This window comes from Xiphophorus maculatus, chromosome 1 (genome assembly GCF_002775205.1).
Source record: "Xiphophorus maculatus strain JP 163 A chromosome 1, X_maculatus-5.0-male, whole genome shotgun sequence".
NCBI lineage: Eukaryota > Metazoa > Chordata > Actinopteri > Cyprinodontiformes > Poeciliidae > Xiphophorus > Xiphophorus maculatus.
Window position 1 is genome coordinate 23,319,529 of NC_036443.1, and position 19,986 is coordinate 23,339,514.

Below are 19,986 nucleotides of genomic sequence, written 5' to 3' on the forward strand. Positions count from 1 at the left end.
CATGTTCCAAAACAATGTGCCAGAACAAGACATTGTTAACCAAAAAGTCTTCAGCTCAATACATCAATGAAAACAGCCCAGATTGTAACCTTTGCGAAGGTTAAAACACAACTTTTAACTAACATATTTCACAGTTTTCACAATCTGGAGCTTTAGTACTTTAGTAAATAGCACATTGAGTTCAGCCTGAGGGGAGCATAAATGCTAAATGCTGAATGTTGAATATGTCAGAATGGGTGATTTCTGTGGTGTGCAATAAAAACATTGTATAGTCTTTTTAATAAATAGTTTTGCTCTGATTTTACATTATATGTGTATAAACAGAGAGAGAGCGGGGGAGAGACAGACTGACAAGGGGAGAAGGTTAAGAAAATTTAACCAGACCGTTTGACGCTGCACATCAGCTGACGAGTTGTCAGGAGAAAGCACTCTCCTGCCATAAGTAAATAAGCCCAGTTTTTTGTTATCCCTACCGGGGTGTTAACTGGAACTATTTGATTTAGTCAGGTGACATTAAGATTTAGCTTTTCAGCAACATACATTATGATGAATAAGAAGAAATTCACCTCAGGCCCACCGTTAATCACTGTAGAGAATAATTGATATGGGGAAACTTCTCTTGAATCTGAAATAGTCTTAGGAAATATTATGGACTCTACCAGAAAATCAGAAGTGGTTCATCAATGGGTCTATCAACAGAAAAAATAACCCAAACATGGGCAAATCTACACATTTAATTCACCATACCCAAATCATACAAAAAACGAATAAAGAATGAACAAAGAAACAACCCAGTCCTTTTACACAGATTATATAATGGTTAAATAGCCTCATATTTCTCTGCTTCAGTCTCATGAAAAGTTATAGGAGAACACTTCATGATAATGTTTTCTTTCATAAAGCTTAGTGGCATTTTGACGTGAATCACTTTCTTTAACTCTGTGAACTGGGCATTGGTCCCGACAGAGCATGCTCTCTTAGAGTGGCATTCTCCTAAAGGTTAATGCTTCACATACCGTCTAATGCATTAAGATGCAACATTCAGTCAAGAGTGGACTCACAGCAGAACAAAATAATTCATGGTAGGATAACTTTACAGGCTTACTTTCTGATGACATTTACTAACTCTCACTCAGCGTCTGAACTTTAACTCTGTCAGCAAAACAGCTCATGCTTCCATCCACGCCTGGACATTTTAAATAGCACACTGTGTTCAGCCTGAGGGGAGCACAAATGCTTTTCAGATAAACATAAACGTTATAAAGATCCTTGAGGAAAAACTGACCATCAATCAGTGATACTATCAGGGCAATTACACCTCCATGTCCACAAATGCTAGAACATCACGATGTCCTACTGATGGGACTGCTGATGGGAGGGCAGCGGCCGAGATAAGCATGTCAGAAAGTTACTTTATGCTTCATCTCGCTAAAGACAATTAGAGAAAAAGGCCTCACATTCGTACACCTCTGTGGGTCTTGACCCAAAGGGCGGTGCAGACAGGCTCATTTGCAAACCTTGCATAGATAAAACAATGCTCATTCTCACCCGCGGCTGTGACTCAGCTATTATCAGGAGGGATACTAGGAAAGGAGGAGTGAGGCGCCAGGATTTGAATCATGAGCCGAGGCACTTCAGGCATCATTTACAGCCAGTTGCCATACATCCTCCTTCTTCCCCTCAGCAAGGCCCCTTCCCCTGTCTCCCAATAGGCCAATTAATCATTCTGTCACGCAGACAGTGACCCAATCTGCATGTAAAACTGTGTAGAGGAAATGTGACACGATCAGAGGGTCTCCTGCACCACCGCAGATAAGCAACATCTAATAACAATCAGAGGGGAAAATTCTGAGCAAAGGAGGCCGTAAGTGAAAAATGGTTTTCAGGCGACGGAAATAATTCAAGGAAAAGGTGTATTAAAGAAGCAGCTTGTCATATTGAGCTATTTGCTTCCATCCTTTCAGGTGGAGAATGAGATGAGCAGAAAGATTTACTACTCTTAAATCTATTCGCTAGATTTTGAGGTGAAACCAGTAGGTAGTCAGAGCATCAAAGATTAATCTGTTACACACTGAAACAATAGAAAGCAGGAAAAGCAGACAAAACAAATGAAGGGATGGTGGTTTGAAATTTAACAAGCTGTAATTGCAATGGCCAAATTTATAATTCATAATTTACTCTCAAGTTAGTTTAGGGGCTAAAATATGAAGGGATAGGCCTTATTTTAAACTAGCACCACACATTATGCGGAATCCCAATAATTATTGCGATATTAATGTGTGCAGTACTGGATAATTCATGCTAGGATATATTATTTTGTAGGTTTTATTATTCCAGGTGTTCTGCATTCAAACTCTACCTAGCTCAGAGATTATGCCAGATGTTTTTGTTGTCTTTCATTTTGACTGACAGGGTTTACCTATATTTTTAAAATAATAATGACATATTCAATTGCATTTAATTTTCTTGCAGTTTAATTAATGTTCAGTCTGAACAAGCTGAACAGAGAAACAACATTGTGCCATCACACATTTTTGTCTTTTGTCTCAGAAAGATGACCTCTTACGGGCGTTTCGATGTAGATCTGGAGACTGAAGCTGCACTCTGCAGCCACACTGGGTACTGGGAGTACAACTGCCACAACAGAGGAGCTATAAATTTTGAAATCTGGAAATATTTCTCCAATAGACGTAATCACAAGTTGGCAAGACTCACTGAATAAGAGGTTTCCTGATTTCTCAAGCTCTCACTTCAATGGGAGGAAAATCTAACAGCATGCACTTCTTCCACCGCACCAGTGGTTGAGCTGCAACGGTCTGTGATCCTTATACTAGTTTTTATTTATGTTAGAACTCTGCTAGCTTTCGTGAAAGGTGAATCGCTAATTTTTAGCAATTTCTCCAACAATACCAAATCTCAAAAAATAGAGCTTTCTTTGAGGATTTGATGGAAGGGAAATAATCTGCAGATCATCAGATTATCTAGTAAAATGCTGAAATACATCTATCTGTACGCAAACAAAACAAATACACCAACTATGCAACTTGATAACCTGTCAAGTTGCATTCATCCAAAAACATAATTAATTCAAAAATATCTCTGAAAAGTCAATCTCGTGAACCTCTAGTGCTGCCTGTTCTAATTTGCACTCTATTTAACAGTCACAAACCTCTATTTCCACTATGAAGCAATACAGACATAAAATGCAAGTAGGTAAAAATCTCACAACAGCCCACAATGACAGCTGGCTCCACAGTTTAAAGAGAAGCCAAACTGCTCTGTCAGCACAGCAGGATGTGTGTGATTTGTGACAGCATCTGACCGTTTAACACCAAGGCGCCCTGCTGTTGTCTGCCAGAGACACATCAGCAAATGGGCCAGGGCCCAAGCCTGGGAAGGCTCAACCCTCAGTATAGGGTGAAGAGCTGATGGCGTTCAAAGAGATATCCTCTTCTTCATTAAGTTAGATCCTTTTCAGCAATAATTAGCATTTAGAAAACATACAAATATAAGCTTAAAAAGAATGTTTCAATAAAGTTGCAAGAATTTGGACAACAACAGCGACATAGCCCTAGGAGGGCACACCCACTCTACCAGAATATTGCTTGAATTATTTGAAGCCTACACTATTACAGTAAGCCTCTTTCTTTTCTCTTCCTCTTTGAGCACTTTCAGCATTTGGGCACCAGCTGCCTACTTGGAGGGAGCAAACAAGAAAAAGAAAGGAGACTGGTGAACTTCAAAGCTTCGTCTCATTTTTTTGATTATGTATGAGAGACTCTGAGAGTATTTCTTAGTGTGAGAGCCACTGGGAGTGGCTGCCTGAGGTACAGACTTAATGAGCCTGTCTAAATGTTTTAAAGCCTGACAAAAAAAAAAAAGATCAGAGCATGCTCAGTATCACATACTCCTCTGCGCTATTGGGTTTAGAGAAGTAAACATGCAGCAGTATCGCACAACATAAACATTGTTTGGTGGAGTTGAAATAAATAATAGCTGATATGCAAAAATCAGGAATAGCATTGTAATGACTGACAGATTACATGAATCCCACAGCTATCTCTTCATCAATAAGCGGGTACAATATAAGCCAGTTAGTGAGCTTCGTATTTATATTGACTTAGATCATGTACAAAACTGCAGCTCTTGATGGCCCAAGCTGCAGTGAACATCAGCTATAAAAAGAAATAACAGAGATAAATTATGGACAGAGAAATGGGTGGTCAAGCTTCACTGACAAACAAGGAAAGCAAATGCTGACCTGTGGTCAGATCCCAAAGAGTAGCTAGTGTAGGTTCTTGCATGTTGGGCTGTGTAGCCACACACAGGTCAAGGTGCCAGTTTTGACCCCGAGGCCTTCAACAATGGGCAAGAAAGAACAATCAGAACATGCACATTATCACAGTCCTCTGTACCTTATCGAAGCCTTATCGAAGTAGACATGCAGCAATAGCACTCAACTATTGGTGGAGTTAAGATAAATAATAACTGGTATAAACCAATCAGGAAATACATTATAACAATTGACAGGTGACATGAATACCACAGCTATCTCTTCCTCAGTTAACTGGAACAATTAGTGAGCCAATTAGTGAGCTTCATAGATGAAATTTCAAGAGCTGGAAAATGGACACATGTAAGGTCTCGGTGTTAGGAAGTTTGCTAAAACCTAAACTACAATGTCAAGACAACTGACTCAGATCATGACCAAAACTGAAGCTCTTGTTGCCCCAATCTGCGGTTAAAACTTAGCCATAAAAAGTGATCCAAGAAAATAACAGAGAATAATTGACAACAGAGTCATGCAAAGTTAAGCCTCACTGATACACAAGGAGGACAAAACCTAGCCTGTGGTCTGATCCAACAGAAGAGCTACTGTAGTTGCTTGCACATGGAGCTATGTAGCCACAGACCAGTCAAGGTGCCAGTATTGACCTCAGTTTATGGTCACCGCATTAAACAATGGGCAGGTGAGCAATGGACCACATAATTTCTATTTATATTTTGAAGGGCCTGCATAGTGGTGCAATAGTTGCTACTGGTACCTTGCATCAAGGTTTTGGATTCAGATTCAATCCAAGCAGCTCTCATCGTGTATTTTCCATGTTCTCCTGGAATATGCATGTGTTTTCTCTGGATATTCTGATTTCTGCCCCAGTCCAGAAATATGAGAGTGAAAGTAACTTAACATTCTACTTTGCCCTAAGAATGAGTGTGTGGGAATGGTTGTTTGTCTTTTATGCCTCTCTGATGCGTTGTAAATGTGTGGGTGTAACTTTTAGCTATTTGCCTCTGGGAGAACACACTGACCACTCTTAACCCTGTGTGAGGACACACAGGTACAGACAATGCATGCATGGGTGGATGGTTGTTTTGACCCACCAGAACACTCACCATTGCTGTAGCACTCCCCCCACACACAAACCACAGAATACACTTAGCAACAGCTCAAAAACTCCCCGGTTTCCTATCCTGTTTCTGCTGAACATAGTTTGACACTGGAGCCTGATGTACAGGAAATAGGCAATCAGAAGTATTGTGTTTTGATACTCCAGTGTGTCAGAGTGGTTTTGTGAGATATTATTGACTTATACAATATCAGGCAGCTAGTTTTTGCATTCTGACTGTATTTTGTGTGTTCCTAAATAGAATACCAGTTTTTGTGTGTATTTCTAAAACCTCAGAAATTATTTGCTCAAGTCATAAAACATTGACTGTTCTGATAAACCCAGATAGTAAACAGAGATCATATTTCAAGGTTTCACTTCAGGTCATATGAGGACATGTAGTGTCAGAGAAATATGTACATAGTACAGAACCCCACCTAAAAAACATACTTTTTCTAGAATGATAGTATTCAAACCACAATTTCCATCGCATTTTTTTGTGGTAGATTTGTTATGAGGAATTTGGATAAAATGAACCACTTACACATAATAATGCTAATGACAGGTTCCAGCCAGAAGCATAAGAGTCAGAATTTACCAGCATGAAGTGTAAGCAGCCCAAAGATAGGTTTTTGTCCTTGGTACAGTCACCTCAGTGCTGCCTGAGCTAAAAGTCCCATGAGAGACAGCAGAAAAAAAAGAGCATCCTGCAGCACTTTATAAAATCCCCACCCATCTCTCTATACTCCTCAGCACAACTGTCAGCCTCTTTTTATGTTGGATTACTCAGCCTTTAAAGGTAAAGACCAATGAGGGCTGGCTCATGTTTTGTTACATTACAGATACAAAACATCTATCCTGGGAATTCATAAGAGCAGCATGCTCCATTCTGGCTCTTCCTGACTTCTTGTCAGAGATGCTAGTGAGACTAAAAACGTAAGCAGGGTATCTGTCAGCATGGCAGCCTCCAGGAGACTCTCCAAGAGAGGGGTGTACCTAGCAGCAGAGGCTAACCAAGGCATGATCAATGAAAATAATTGAGTACCACTGTTAAAAACCACAAGTCATTTAAAATTCATACAAAAGCTCTGTACTAAGGAGGACATGATTTATGACTTAATTTATAGGACAGATTAGGATGCAAGTAACTGAGTATTTAATAGGGAGACATTAATGTGGATTGGAGTAAAGTTGCAACAGCACAAAACAGATACCAATATACAGTTTCACTGTGGCATAATCAGGAAAAAAGAATTATATAAATACTAACTTTCTTATTACAGGTGAAAACACAACACTACTATAGCAAATAAGCTATTACAGATTCCTCAGACGTAGTGTTCCTGCAATCCCAAGAACAGAGTTGAAATACACCCTTACCAGCAATACCGTAATTGCGCAATCCTGTTCTCCACAACGGGCAAACCCCTTCACCAAACAGGCACTTGGGGTTAAAATGACAGTGCCTTGATGATGTGCCTCGACCGTTCTCCCATCAGCACCAGAAACTGCAGTCCTCTTCGCACTGTTTCCACTGCAGCAATACTTGTTCTCCTGCATACACATGCACACATGAACGCATACCCACACACACGCACGCATTCACTCGCTCTGTAACTACCCCCACCGCTGTATCTCTCCATCCCCTCATACTCTCCCTCTCTCCACTCTGTCTCTTACCCTGAAAGGATCCCCCTCCCCTCTTTTTCACCTCTCCTTCCCTCTCCTAGCTTTTCCCCTTTATCTCCCACCCCTTTCCTCCGCACCAGCGGTGCTCGCTGCTCGGACGACTGATTTGCGATGCTGCTCACAGGGCGCTGCATGCAGCAATCTATGTCCCGACGCGTAAGGGCAGACCAAAAGCATCCATATGCTTGTGGGAGCCACCAGCATCCGTACTCTCATTCAAACAGAGCTGCTGCTACTCTGGGAATCCATGGAAATCAGATATGTCCCTGAGCTGCAACTCAGTGTGAGGGAAAGTGGATGTAATTTTTTTTAAAAGAAAGGGTTATGGCATAACCCTTTATCTGAGATAAATGAGGAAAAGGACAAAGTTCTTGTTTGCTCAGTTACAACAGTAGTTATTTGCTATTTTGGCTCTTGTGTCATCACATTCCTTTCACCTGAGTTAAGCTTTGTACTTTCACTACTGCCACTGTCATCAAAAATTATTAAATTTCTTGATATTAGCAGGATAAACAAATAATAAAAAATGGTGTGTAGATGTATTTTAAAAACTTTAGCTGACCTACAAATGTTTGACATTCCATCTTGCGTTACCAGACCTCTGAAGTTTATAAAAAGGTTGTTGTTTTTTTGCAAGTCCCAAAAGTCTTAAAAACTGCCAAATTTTACCCTTGGAGTCAGCAAGTGATTCTGTAAATCTCCTCAATAAGACATTATGACGCACTTCTTTGCTTAACACCAGTGGTGAGCCAGACACTTTGGAGCCCTTTGGGTGTTGCTGTGTGTCACCAAGAATTATAGTCCTCCCTCCAAATGAATCACACACCTTATTGGCCAGCAAAGAGTACTTGATCCAAAGATCAATATAGTCTTAATCAGTAAAAATGGAAAGCAGAAGAGTGAAGAATACTGCGGGTTTTTTTTGGGGTTTTTTTTGGGGGGGGGTTGCTTTGTTTTACTTTTATCCTAATTATATAGTTGGATATAAAGAAAGATGTAAGTCATATAGTACTGCAAACCTGCTTTTAATCAGAAGTGATCAACTAATTAAAGGGGAGGTGAGACAAGAAAAGTAGACATGTTAGTAAATTGTCGCCTATTTTACAACAGAAATTCACTCGGTTAACAAAATTGGCAAGTCTTAAAGAATAAGACTAGTTTCAATGTAAGTATGTATTGCCACCTAAGTTCAAGAATGTAAAATACTGTATGGACTAGCAGAGATTTTTCTTTTATAGCAACAGGGTAAGAAAAATAATCTAATTTGGAAAGTGGGCTGCAGCTGAGGAATGTAATAGTACCAGTGTTGATTAAGCTACTAAGAATCCGCCTTAATTATCCAGGTGGGCCCAGTTTCATATTAACTTTTCATATGAATGTTCACAGTCTCAAAAGAGAAAATAAAGACAAGTCAATCATAAGTTCTTCTTCGGTCTCTCTCGTCAATTTTGCAGCTACATCCTAATTTTAAAACACTACAGTTCAGTGCCAAACTGAGAATAAAACAAACTTTCTTTTTTTTTTTTTTTTTTTTACAAATTTTTGGTAAGTGGAAAATTTCAGTAACCTGCAGCGAGGAAAGTTTTTGTTTTAAAATAGTAATTATTAATAGCACTGCTGCTAGCCATCTTGCTACCTCTGATTTATGTGATCATGGCACAGTCTTGCTGCAACATTGACTGTCTATGCCATGATGCCCAATGAAGCAAGTCACATTTTTAAAAAATGTGGCTATTGTCGGTTTAAAGCTTTCATCTTACTAAATAAACACCATTGTTTATTTACATTGTTTAACACCATCTTTGGTCATAAAATGGTTATCAAGCCATTTTATCATGGCTTGATAAAATAAGCAAACACCTGAGCAAAACTAAATAGAGCTTAAAACAAACACCTAGCTAGATTAAAATGCTCCAGTTGCCTCAGAGCAGCAAATAAATCTATTTATGAGGCAATAAACAAAAAAGTGTTTGCAAGTCATGTTTTTGAGACTTTTATGTTTTCTAATGAGCTGAACATGTGTTATTCGAGTGTTAGTGCCTTAAATGAAGCAGCAACATTTGGAGCAGATTTTGTTTTAAACAGATCTATTGAGATAGTGTATGGCTCCCCAGGAGAACTTTGATGGTAACATCTTGAAAGTATTAAGTGAAAGCCAAACTTTCCAGAAACATAGACTCTACAAACTGTCAACAAATTTTAGCCCAATTTTTGTGCAAAGGGGCCCACTTTGTACTTGGAGGGTAAGGGTAGTTTTAGCTATTGATACATCAATAGGGACCGCAAAGAACTTCAAAACAGAAAGGTGAATTCTTTCATTTCTCACATATGACATGTGGGTTAAGCATTATAAGGCTGGGTTGTCCTGGTTTTTGATTTTTTAGTTGACTTATCAGAAGTTCTACATCTTACTTTTAAAATCTTTGAGACAGAACTGAGAGACATGCCTCTCTGAGAGGGTATGCCTCTGATCTCTTTGAGGCAGTACACCTCCATATTGTTTTATATAACAGTGAAAAAGAGTAAGTCAAACTCCTTCGCAATGTGCACCCAAAGCATAACAGTAATTGTTCTTTCTGCATCCAAAATGTTTACCTCATAAACAATTTTGGTCATTTTGCTCAGACTCCTCTGTTTTTTGGGGGGGGGTTTGTGCAGTCAGTGTAACACATTTCTTGCAGTTTGTCGCCCTTAAACCCTGGCAGGTTTGTTTTAGTGGCTGAGTGGGAACAGAATATTGATCCAACCAAGATTCATAGCTTGTTGGATAAACCCATCGTGACTGGCGCTGGTGCCTTTTTTATGATGCAGAAAGCGCACAGAAGCACTGACTTGTAGAGACATGAGGCTAATACTTTTATTCTTGTCATAGATTTATGCTGCTTATCATTGCCACTTCAGCAGATACTAAATGTATGGATAATCTAATAATTATCAGCACAATTTCATCAGGTAAGGAGTAAAGGAAGGAGAAAAAATCCATCAGACTTGACTTCAAACTAAACAGGCCAAGCCTCCAGAGAGATTCAGTGAAAGCTGGAATGCATATTTAATAAAGAATACGTGCAGCATGTATCAAAAGCTGACTGTGAAGCCATTAAAATGCACCGCTCAGAGTTTAGAAAAAAATGACATATAGCACCATATGTTTTCTGTGCATTAGTTACACTGACATGAATGTATCTCATAAATCTCACCTCAGAAGACCAGAAAAACGCAAGAATATTAAACCTCGAGGAGATCTTCCGTCAAATTTATTTCTAGACTGCTACTTAGCCATTCCAAAACTTTACATTTTCTCCCATGTAGCAATTATTATGTTGATTTTGGGTGAATGTTTGGATTCCCTGCAATGCTGAAAAATGAAACCCTCTTCATCTTTAGCTTTCAAAACCATCAGAAGAAGAGCATCATCTCAAACCATGATGCTGCCACAACCATGTGTCACTACGTTGTATGTTCTTGTGAGAACTTGCAGTGTTGTTTCAATGTTGAAACTGTTGAAATTGGGGTCGAAAGCTTCGAGTTAGGTTTAATTAGACCATGCCATCTATTCCCACAACATTTTCAGATTTTTTATGTTTTCTCTGGAAAATTTGACTTTTGTCTGTCAACCCTACTCTATAAATTCATAAACCTATGGGGAATAGGTTTATGAATTTGGCACATTTTATAATGCAAGTATTCATTGGAAGTACTTTTGCCATTGTCCGTCTCTTGGAAACCTTTCTGACCAGTTTCAATGTTGTCTTTTCGTCAGTATTTGAGAATGTCTTTTCTGTCCAATGTTTTCCCCAACTATTGCAGCACCATCACTATTGTGCTACAGATCAAAGCTGTAAAACCTAAAAATGCTTATTGCAGAATCTGATTTATAAAGCATTTCAATAAAACATTCATTTTATGGCATCTCTATTTATGCAAACCAGGTTATTGCTGTATTTTATGTTTAACATTATTTTCATGTAACGCATTCATTTGTTTTCTTGTTCCCTTGGAGCAGAATGTATGTCACTATAAAAGTGGCAAAACATTTGAAATGATTTATGAAGGTCTACGTTCCTACACGACAAAATCTAGACATTTTAACAGCAGCGTGTATGTATTTGAAAGCCACTCTATCTTCCTGTTGTGTCCTTCAAGCTGCATAATTTAACTTTTTTCTTTCTGCATGTTTTTGTGATGCTGCATGTGGCTATCTCCATAAAACCTTTCCTCTTGCTTATGTATCATTTACTTGAAAGAGGCTGTAATAAATCCTAACCAAAATGGGGAAAAGAAGTACAAAAAGAAACTCTAATGCTTATTTTCATCATAAGTAACATGAGAACTGGAGCTGCATTTGCACACAAAAGGATTGGTGCTGTTTATCAAAGGTGGTTAGGATTGCAAACAGAAAGCTGTGTGAGTCTGTTCCATCTGCACCATCTTTTCAGTGATTGCTGCTTTCATGTAGCCATGATAAATATTGCATGCCGCAGTGGCAGTTTAGCATTAGATCTGGTTCTTTTTCTCCGCCTGGTTGTGGCAGACGTGGGATGACGCAATAATGCGATGCTGTGCATTTCATCGTGTTGGCTCATTCAGATCAGGAAGAGTGAGAGGGAAACCTCACTGCTCCTGTCGCCTCCATAATGAGCCCCAAGGCTGCTTTTTAAAAAGCATCGAGCAAGAGTGCAGAAGGTGGATTTGATCTTGAAATTGTTCATAACATCATGCCAGATGTACCCAAAAATTTTACCTTAGGTTTTAGTAGATAAGAATTTACTATAGATATGACTAACACAATTTAGTTTTAAAACATAAATCCTACTTTTGTTATTATATGTTATTTTTTTTGTTTCAATTTACTTGTAATTCAAATTTCATTGGTTTCAATATTATTTTATTAAGTTTTTGTCACTATTGTCCCATGTCCCAAAATAGCGACAGTTTTAACAAATATTTTTAAACAGCCATTTAAAAAAATATATAACTTTGATAAAGGATGGCCTGTTGGACAAATACGGAAATATTTTAGAAACATCTGCAACAGACTGGCGACCTGTCCAGGGTGTACCCCGGCTCTCGCCCGGAACGCTAGCTGGAGATAGGAACCAGCACCCCTCCCGATCCCACCAGGGACAAGGGTGGTAGAAAATGGATGGATGGATGGATTTTAGCAACATCTCAAGACATCGGCCGAAAAATTTAAGCTTGGACAGAAATTGTCATCTAAAGAGACAAGTCAACTAAACATACAGTCAAACTAGTTATAATGTGACTAAAGTCAACAAAGGCAAATATTTTGGGGTGTCCATTTTAGAACCCTAATCTCAGTCTTTTAGAAAAATTGTGAGCAAAGCTGAGAACAAATATGTGAACAAGACCTCCGACAAGCCTGATTCAGTTACAGCAGTTCTGTCTGAAGGAATAGACCAAAAATCCAGCAAACTATATATAGAGAAGCTTGAGGGAGGAGACCCAAAGCAACTAACCAAGGTTTTCTTTTTAACTGGCCATTGTACCAAATACTGTAGAAATGAATTTAAATTATGACTTTCTATAATGCAAGCTCTCTTTGTGTATTTTGATATTCAGACAACAGAAATAATTTGGGTGACATGAACTATCCCAACACAAAAAAGGTCTAGCATGATTCAGTGTCCAACAGGGAGAAAAAGGATTATGTCTTCATGCAGAGTATGTAAATATCAGGTTTCAACTGCAGCCTCCAATGTTGGGAATGTCTCTGAATAGATTTTGAGCTAACTAAAGTTAGTATTAATGAGACTGGCAGAGGGCAGAGAGAGATGAATTAAATGAGTTTCAAAGCAGCAGCCCATAACTGCCCTTCCAGGCACTGATGTTTTCCAGTAGGTTTTATTAGCTTTCTGTAGCCGCTGTGGTACTCACGCTTACATCACTCATAAAAATGACTGGGATTAATCAACTGAGTGCTGGCGTGTGGGGGAAATGCTGAAGACTGGCGTATGAAGAGCAAATCTAACACTAAATCATGCTTGTTCACACTGGGCTGCTCCTTCATCCTCAGCACGCCTTTCCTGCTCAGTTCACACTGCAGTTGGTTGCCTCCTCCCTGGCACATGGAAAGCCTTTTTTTAAGAACAGATGGGAAAACCCAGCACATGCTTCATTCTAACATCTAGTGGAACCCACAACATGTGACCGAGCACCAAGTCAAATCGATTTACATTCAGCTGATTTGTGACGTAAATATCTACTGTGCATGGGAAAATATGCAGTAAATCAGTGTGAAGTTTAAAAAACCCTCCATCATATCTCAATTCTAAACAAAATTCAAGAAGATTTGCCTCTCGGTTCAGTTACTGCTTTGACCCTAGAGCTCGTAAGAGCGTTATATTGTTGGACAGCTTCAGAAAGCATCCAGCCATGGATTGTCTGCCAACTGGGCCATGTCATCAGTGGACAGTAAGGGCACATATGGAGGCTGGATTTCTGCAGAGGATGAAGGTGGGTTGCGATGTGCAGTGATCTGTCCCCAATAAAAAAAAAAAAAGGACACTCGCAGCAATAGCTGTGGCTCTTTCTTATGGGGTGAGTAATTTTCTATCCATTCCTATTTTCTCATATACTTGGAAATCTCAAATGGTATAGTCAAACACAAGGGAGATCTACTTCTGGCATACTCACAGCCAAAATCTGTTGTCTTAGCTGGAAGTTATCACAGTGAGTGTTTTCAACCCAAAGTCCTGGAAGAAAAAAAACCAAAGTGAAATTAGCAAAGTGTTTACTTTATTTCAAAGAAAAACACTTTGTAAGGTTTGGAAAGAAATACAGTTTACATAAATGTCGATGTCTTGTGACGATTCCAAATAGAATAACTGGTACGTATATTAAGATGGCACCTTACATAACCACTGAAACGCAAACAAACCTCACAGAAAAACATCTCCTTGTCACAAAGGCAACCTGATGTCTAAATCTGCTTATTTCTATATAAGTGGGGGACATATAAAAGATTGCTGGCAGCTATTTTGTTGCACACTACTGCCCACAAACAACTGAACTAATTCAATCTCATTATTGTAACAGGAGTCTAATGAAGATTTGGAAAAACACAAAACATCACTTTTAATCACACAATTTTAAAACAATAAAAATTCTAATCTTTTTACAAAAGAATTATTATTTTTGTTAATAACCAAAACTATATTTTATAATTGCATCACTTTGATGGTATTCTGATCATTTATAAGAGATTTTATTTCATGTTGTATAATTTTAGCAGAATTAAATCCTTTCCCCTGCATGAAATGCTTTTTAACAAAATATTTACTTAAGTGGCTTATTTAACTAGCATTAACCAGGTCCAGTACACTTTCACATCGGTAATGTTTAAAGAAAATTAAGCAGTCTGTCTCAGTTGATCTTTGAATGTAAGTTGAGTATCCCGTCTTAAAGAATTATGCCAGTTGTCATATTCCTATGCTGTTCTTTCTGAAAAGATCACCGAAGAAGCATGCTGGGCCTTCATGAACATATCTGTACTGCCATGGCCAGACACACTGCCTATTTTTCTCAGGAAACTTTTTAAATCCATAAATTCTAACCAAATGTTACCAGTGCATTTTTATGTAAACACAGTGCTTTGACAAATTATTCATAACCCTGAACTATTTACAGGTTATTTTCCAAGGATTGCCCTGTGTTTAGCTGCATCCACACTCCATTAACATCAATACTCCACCATCTGTACAGTGCTTTGCGCTCAGGAGTGAAGGAAAATGAGAGATGATAGTCCGCAGTACAGAGAAAAGCAAAAGAAAAGTACTTAAGGAAGCTTTAGTTCAAGCCTGTGAAAATTAACCTAAAGTTAATATATGCTGCATGTGAACAACAGTAACACAGTTTTGCCTTCATGCATAATGTTTCAGAACCGCACAGCATATTTTAATATTGGGGTTTTTCCATTGAGACTCAATTCACCTGAACTTTGCCCCCCCTAGAGGTTTGGAATAAGATTACACACAAGTGGTCCTTATTAATTAGATTACTTCTCAAGTCAACTCATTATTGTTGATTTGATTAAGAATACAGGCAGCAAGATTTTAATTTGTAAAAATTCTAACAATGTTATGTTTCGCTTCATAATTATGCAGTACTGTTGCCCTAAACACCATTTAGATAGCTTGAAATTTATGCTTGTAAGGTGAAAAAATCTATTTGTTGAGACAAAAAGAGATGGTTTGTTGCTTTGGGGAAGATCAGCTTTTGTCAAAGTGAATTTCAAAATAATAAAATAATTATCTATGGTTTAACAATAACATTTAACATTTTTCTTTCTTTAAAGTGTTGAATCTCAAATTTGCTGACAAGAGGAGCAAAAGACATTTGTGGTTCCTCAAATTGTATTTGCTGTCTCAGATCTGAGACTTTGTGTCTATTTGAGGCACAATTTTCCCACTGTGCTTTATAAAATCAATCAATTTCATGACTCAGTAGACATAATTGAGTTATTGTAATTGTGTCATCAAAAACTTCCATTGGGGGAGATTTTCAAATTCATTTGTGCACTTCAGTGAAGAAAATGCCTGTCATCCCATTTAAATCCCCAAAGTTAGTGAGATTTAAATTACGTATTTATTGTAATTCATATAATTTAACTTACCTATGTGTACACTGCAAAAAAATACAAAAAACTATGTTTTCATGACCAGTATATATATATATAAATAAAACTTCATGGTACTAGGAGACAGGGGCCGTTTCTATCTGGCTTCACAGAGGAATACCTGCAGACTTTGTAAAAACACAATGAAAATGTCAAAGTGAGCTGTTTGCAGCTGGCTGAGGGGTAGCAGTGACAGGAAGGCGAAAAACAGCTCTAACACAGCACCCTGAAAGAATTCAAGTGACATTTCCTTAGAAAGAAGACTAAAACATTGACAAAAACAAGGAAGTTCAATTATACAAATTAAGAAAGTCAATACATTGCCATGAAGCAGGATGATTTAACAGTACATGTATGAGTTACTCCACAAGAACAAATAAAATCTAGAGTGATTGTAATTTTAGCAGCTGAAAGGAGCCACAGAGTCTGATGTGCATCTTCTCAGATAGAATCACATTAAAGGAAATTGCCTCTTGGTGAACATAATTGCATCCTTCCAGACTTATTATTTATGGCCCTAAGGGAGCAAACAATGCTGAGATGAAACAGGACAGAATTTTGCAATGACACGCAGGCTCACATAAGTGAGGCAACCTGTCAGTGGAGTCAAATAAAAGCAAAATACATGCAGCCTCATCCACATATCAGTAAATCTGTAAAACGTTTTACGTAATCTATGAATTTCTATGAATTATGTGTGGTATGAATTTGCCAAGACAAATTAGGAAAACAGAAAAGTGACTCAAGAAGTTGATCTTCTGGTCAGAGATGTCAGCGGTCAGGAAATGGGAACAAAATCTCAATGACTGTTCTCATAAACAACCTACTGTCAGAGCAACAGTGACAAACTCTGGAATCACTGGAACTGTGACAAAGAAAAAAACCTGGATGAGAACCCAAGTTTACCTTCCCATGATGCGTAGTGAGAAGAACAAAAAAGCTCACTGTTGGAGAACAGCAGAAATAAATGGTATATTTGGGTAACCAAGAGAGTATAACAGTAATTCAGTTAGGTTTACACAAACAACTGTAGGCGGTAATGACATATTAATATCAGGTCTTTAATTTGGCATTATCTTTTCACGGTGGAATGATTTCACAGCAAACAACTTCAAACTGAAAACTGAGTACTTATGTTTGAATCTTTTTTGGCAAAATTCTCTTACCCACTAAGGATCAAAAATGTACATACACACTAAAATATTTACATACACTCCACCTAATATTTTGTAACATATTCCTAAGTTACACAGAAATAAATCACTTTTTTATCCACCTTTACGCTTCCGGAATAATTGTGACTGGACCTCTCTTATTGGTAATAGTGACAAAGATCATTTAAGGTGGTTGGTTTCTCAGCACAGATACAGCTACAGGTAAAACTGTTTTGATGTGGTTAAGGTTATCGCCCTTTCACAAGCTTGCTGTTTATCCATTAAGCTTTGTCTATGCAGGGCCGGCCCAAGCCTCCATGGGGCCCTAAGTGAAATTTGGTTTTGGGACCCTCTATTTCTGCTAACAATGTGGACTGGCTGGACTCAACAGTTAGAATATTCGATCATTCACACACCTGCTATAAACTTATTGCATCTCTGATATTGCTGTTTACATTATATCCTATGCATATATAATATGGGATACATTTATCGGCCAGTGGATTTCTGGGCGCCGATTTCTTTCTTTTTGGGGGATCGTGATCGGCCAATACTTACATGTGAAGCCCATTTTATCCACTGATCTTATTTTTGTCAGCAAAGGTTTAAAAATCAGCCTCTGTCCTCTTCTGCTCTGCAGTGAGAGGTTTGACTGACAGACCGGCCCACCAGGTCATGTCTGAACGTTTACAGTTAACAATATTCAACCCACTGTTGCCAGCTCAGCAACTTTCTTGCTATATTTAGCAACATTTCAGACAAAAGAATTGGTATCGGCCAAAATCAGCAGGTTAGACTTTTTAAAGATAAGTGGGTTTAGCCAGAAAACTGCAATCGGTGCAGTTCTACACGCATATTCATGACATTCTATGATTAAATTAATTTCTCTTAAGTGTAACTCCAATAGCTAAAAAATTAATTTACACCAGGTGAGTTTTTCTCCCCTGAGAATGTAGAGCGTACCGGGTTGATTCTGAGCCTTCAAATGATTTTAACAGAAGTTTCACATATCTTTTAGATTTATGTAAAAATGTTGTTTGTTTTCGCCACATAAATGATCATCAGAAAACAACATATGACCAACTACATCTTAGAACAGCTCATTGATATATTAATGCAGTAGCCATGTAGCCTGATGTAAAACTATTTGCTAGACAATGTCAAACATTGAGAAGTTTTAATTATTCTTATCAAATATTATCAAACACGCCGTTTTGAAGTTAAAAATCCTCAGAAATATACAGAGTCAAGCAGGAGAATCAACTCATTTAAAGTTAAAACAGCTTCACACAAAGACGCTAGCATAAATGTTTGGCTGTTGAACTGAACCGTCGCTATAAAGCAAATTTTCTATTAGCAGCTTCACAAATCTTTTTTATAAACATTACATTACCAAGACATATTAAAACAAACCTTTGACTTTTTTCTATTCTTCCTCTTTTCTTTCTCCCTGAAGGATAAGTCCTTTTTTTGAGACATTGTTTTGCTTACTTATGGGAGCTTTGGACATTTGGATATTTGGATATGCACCACATGTTGCACAGCACCTCAAATTACCGGCGAAGCGTGCATGACCTACCGTGGCCACCAGGGGATTTTATTTTTCTTTTCGTCCATAAAATAAAGATTTCTACATACATCATCAAATATATATTATTGTAAAAACAAATCACTCATGATGAAATTGTGTGTTTTTTGTTATTATAATTACATAGAAATTGTTACTAAAAAAAAAAATCAGCTCCACTGAGGGGGAGCCGTGGCGCCCTAAGCGGCTGCTTAGTTTGCTTATGCCTTGGGCCGGCCCTGGTCTACGGAATAAAAATTCTTATTCTTCGGGGAGTCTAGACGAAATACTGAAGAAGTTTTCTAATGTCACATTTTCAGCCCGACTCTGCTCACTTGGAACCACAGCGAAGTCGGTTATCGAGTTAGAGAGGGAAGAAAAGGGTGAAGGGTTTGATCCCACGTAACTGTTACTACTGGAAAAGCATTAGAACTGAGTGTAGTTGAGCCAAGCAGAGTAGCTAATAGTGGAAAAAGGGCCATAAGTTCAGTCGAGCTTTAATAAATCTATTTTGTAGCAGCAACTTACTTCTTGGTCGATACCCTCTCACTCGATGCTCATATTAAACCAGTTTCTCTGTGGACAGAAACACTCATGTTCAGCAGTTTCAGATTCCTAGCAGACTTGACCCGTGTTGGTTCATGTGTTGTTCCTGAACATCTGAATCAATGTACTTTCCTCTGAGGGTGACAGCTTGGGTCAGGTGTCTACAATTAGGGTCTATACTGAACAACACTCATCAAACTGGTTTTGAAATAAGTAAACTAAATTGAATTCAAATAAATAACAAAGTAGGCCAGGAAACCAATTGTTTAAACGAGTTTTGAAGCACTTAGTCTTTATTGTATCTTCATTCCACACAAAAAATTATATCTTTAAAGGAATGTAGTTATTATGGTATAGGTGAGTGTATGTACAAAATTAACTGTTAATAATGGGGAGGGGTCCTGCATTTATAATACATTGACTCAGTGTTAGTGTTAGCTTTGTACACTAAAACTCTTAGAGTGGTTATGTTGTCTTAGAGCAGCATAACCACTTGAAGACCCTATAAATGGATCACAGACTGTCTCTGCTTTTGATACAGGTTCAGCAGCAAAGGTTTGAATATTTAACTGGAGAAATTGATCAAATCTGATCTGTGATCCTTGACTGTTTTTTGACAGGTTTGAAAACACTTATGTTCATTATTTTGTCAGAAATGCTCTGTAATAAGTCCACATGTTTAAAGACTACATCACAATTAAACCATGTTGTAGCTGTGGGGAGTTTTCATTCCAGCATTTATATTTAAAATTGACTCCCAACACAGTTCCTTAGATGTCTGTGCTGGTTGGTGTTTCTGTTGTCTCTGTCCATGACTGTCAATTTGTTTCCCAGATGAAACAAACCCACAGCAGCAGTTCTGAAACAAAGCTTTGCTCTAATATCCCATACTGATAAAAATACCCTGCAGCCCAGAAGAAGGAATCCTTTGATTAATATTTCTCTCTAAAAGTAACTGTTTAATTAAGAGTACCATGAAAGCCAAAGAACAGAAGTCACCCAGTACCA

General features: G+C 38.1%; 1 protein-coding gene across 11 annotated transcripts in view; it reads right to left on the reverse strand.

The window, feature by feature from the left end:
- The window catches only part of LOC102227425 (synaptotagmin-2-like), a 71,644-nt gene that overhangs the window by 23,256 nt on the left and 28,402 nt on the right, over positions 1-19,986 (reverse strand). For 4 of the 11 annotated variants that reach the window (XM_005801731.2, XM_005801725.2, XM_023336661.1 and 1 more), the window contains one exon: positions 13,731-13,789. The exons of 3 other annotated variants lie outside the window; for them this stretch is intronic. The gene's annotated coding sequence lies outside the window, so the exon portion shown is untranslated. Of the gene's footprint in view, positions 1-4,261; positions 4,357-6,767; positions 7,050-13,730; positions 13,790-19,986 lie in introns of those variants that run through there. 4 more of the 11 variants (XM_023336798.1, XM_023336992.1, XM_023337196.1 and 1 more) reach the window with 3 other exon arrangements.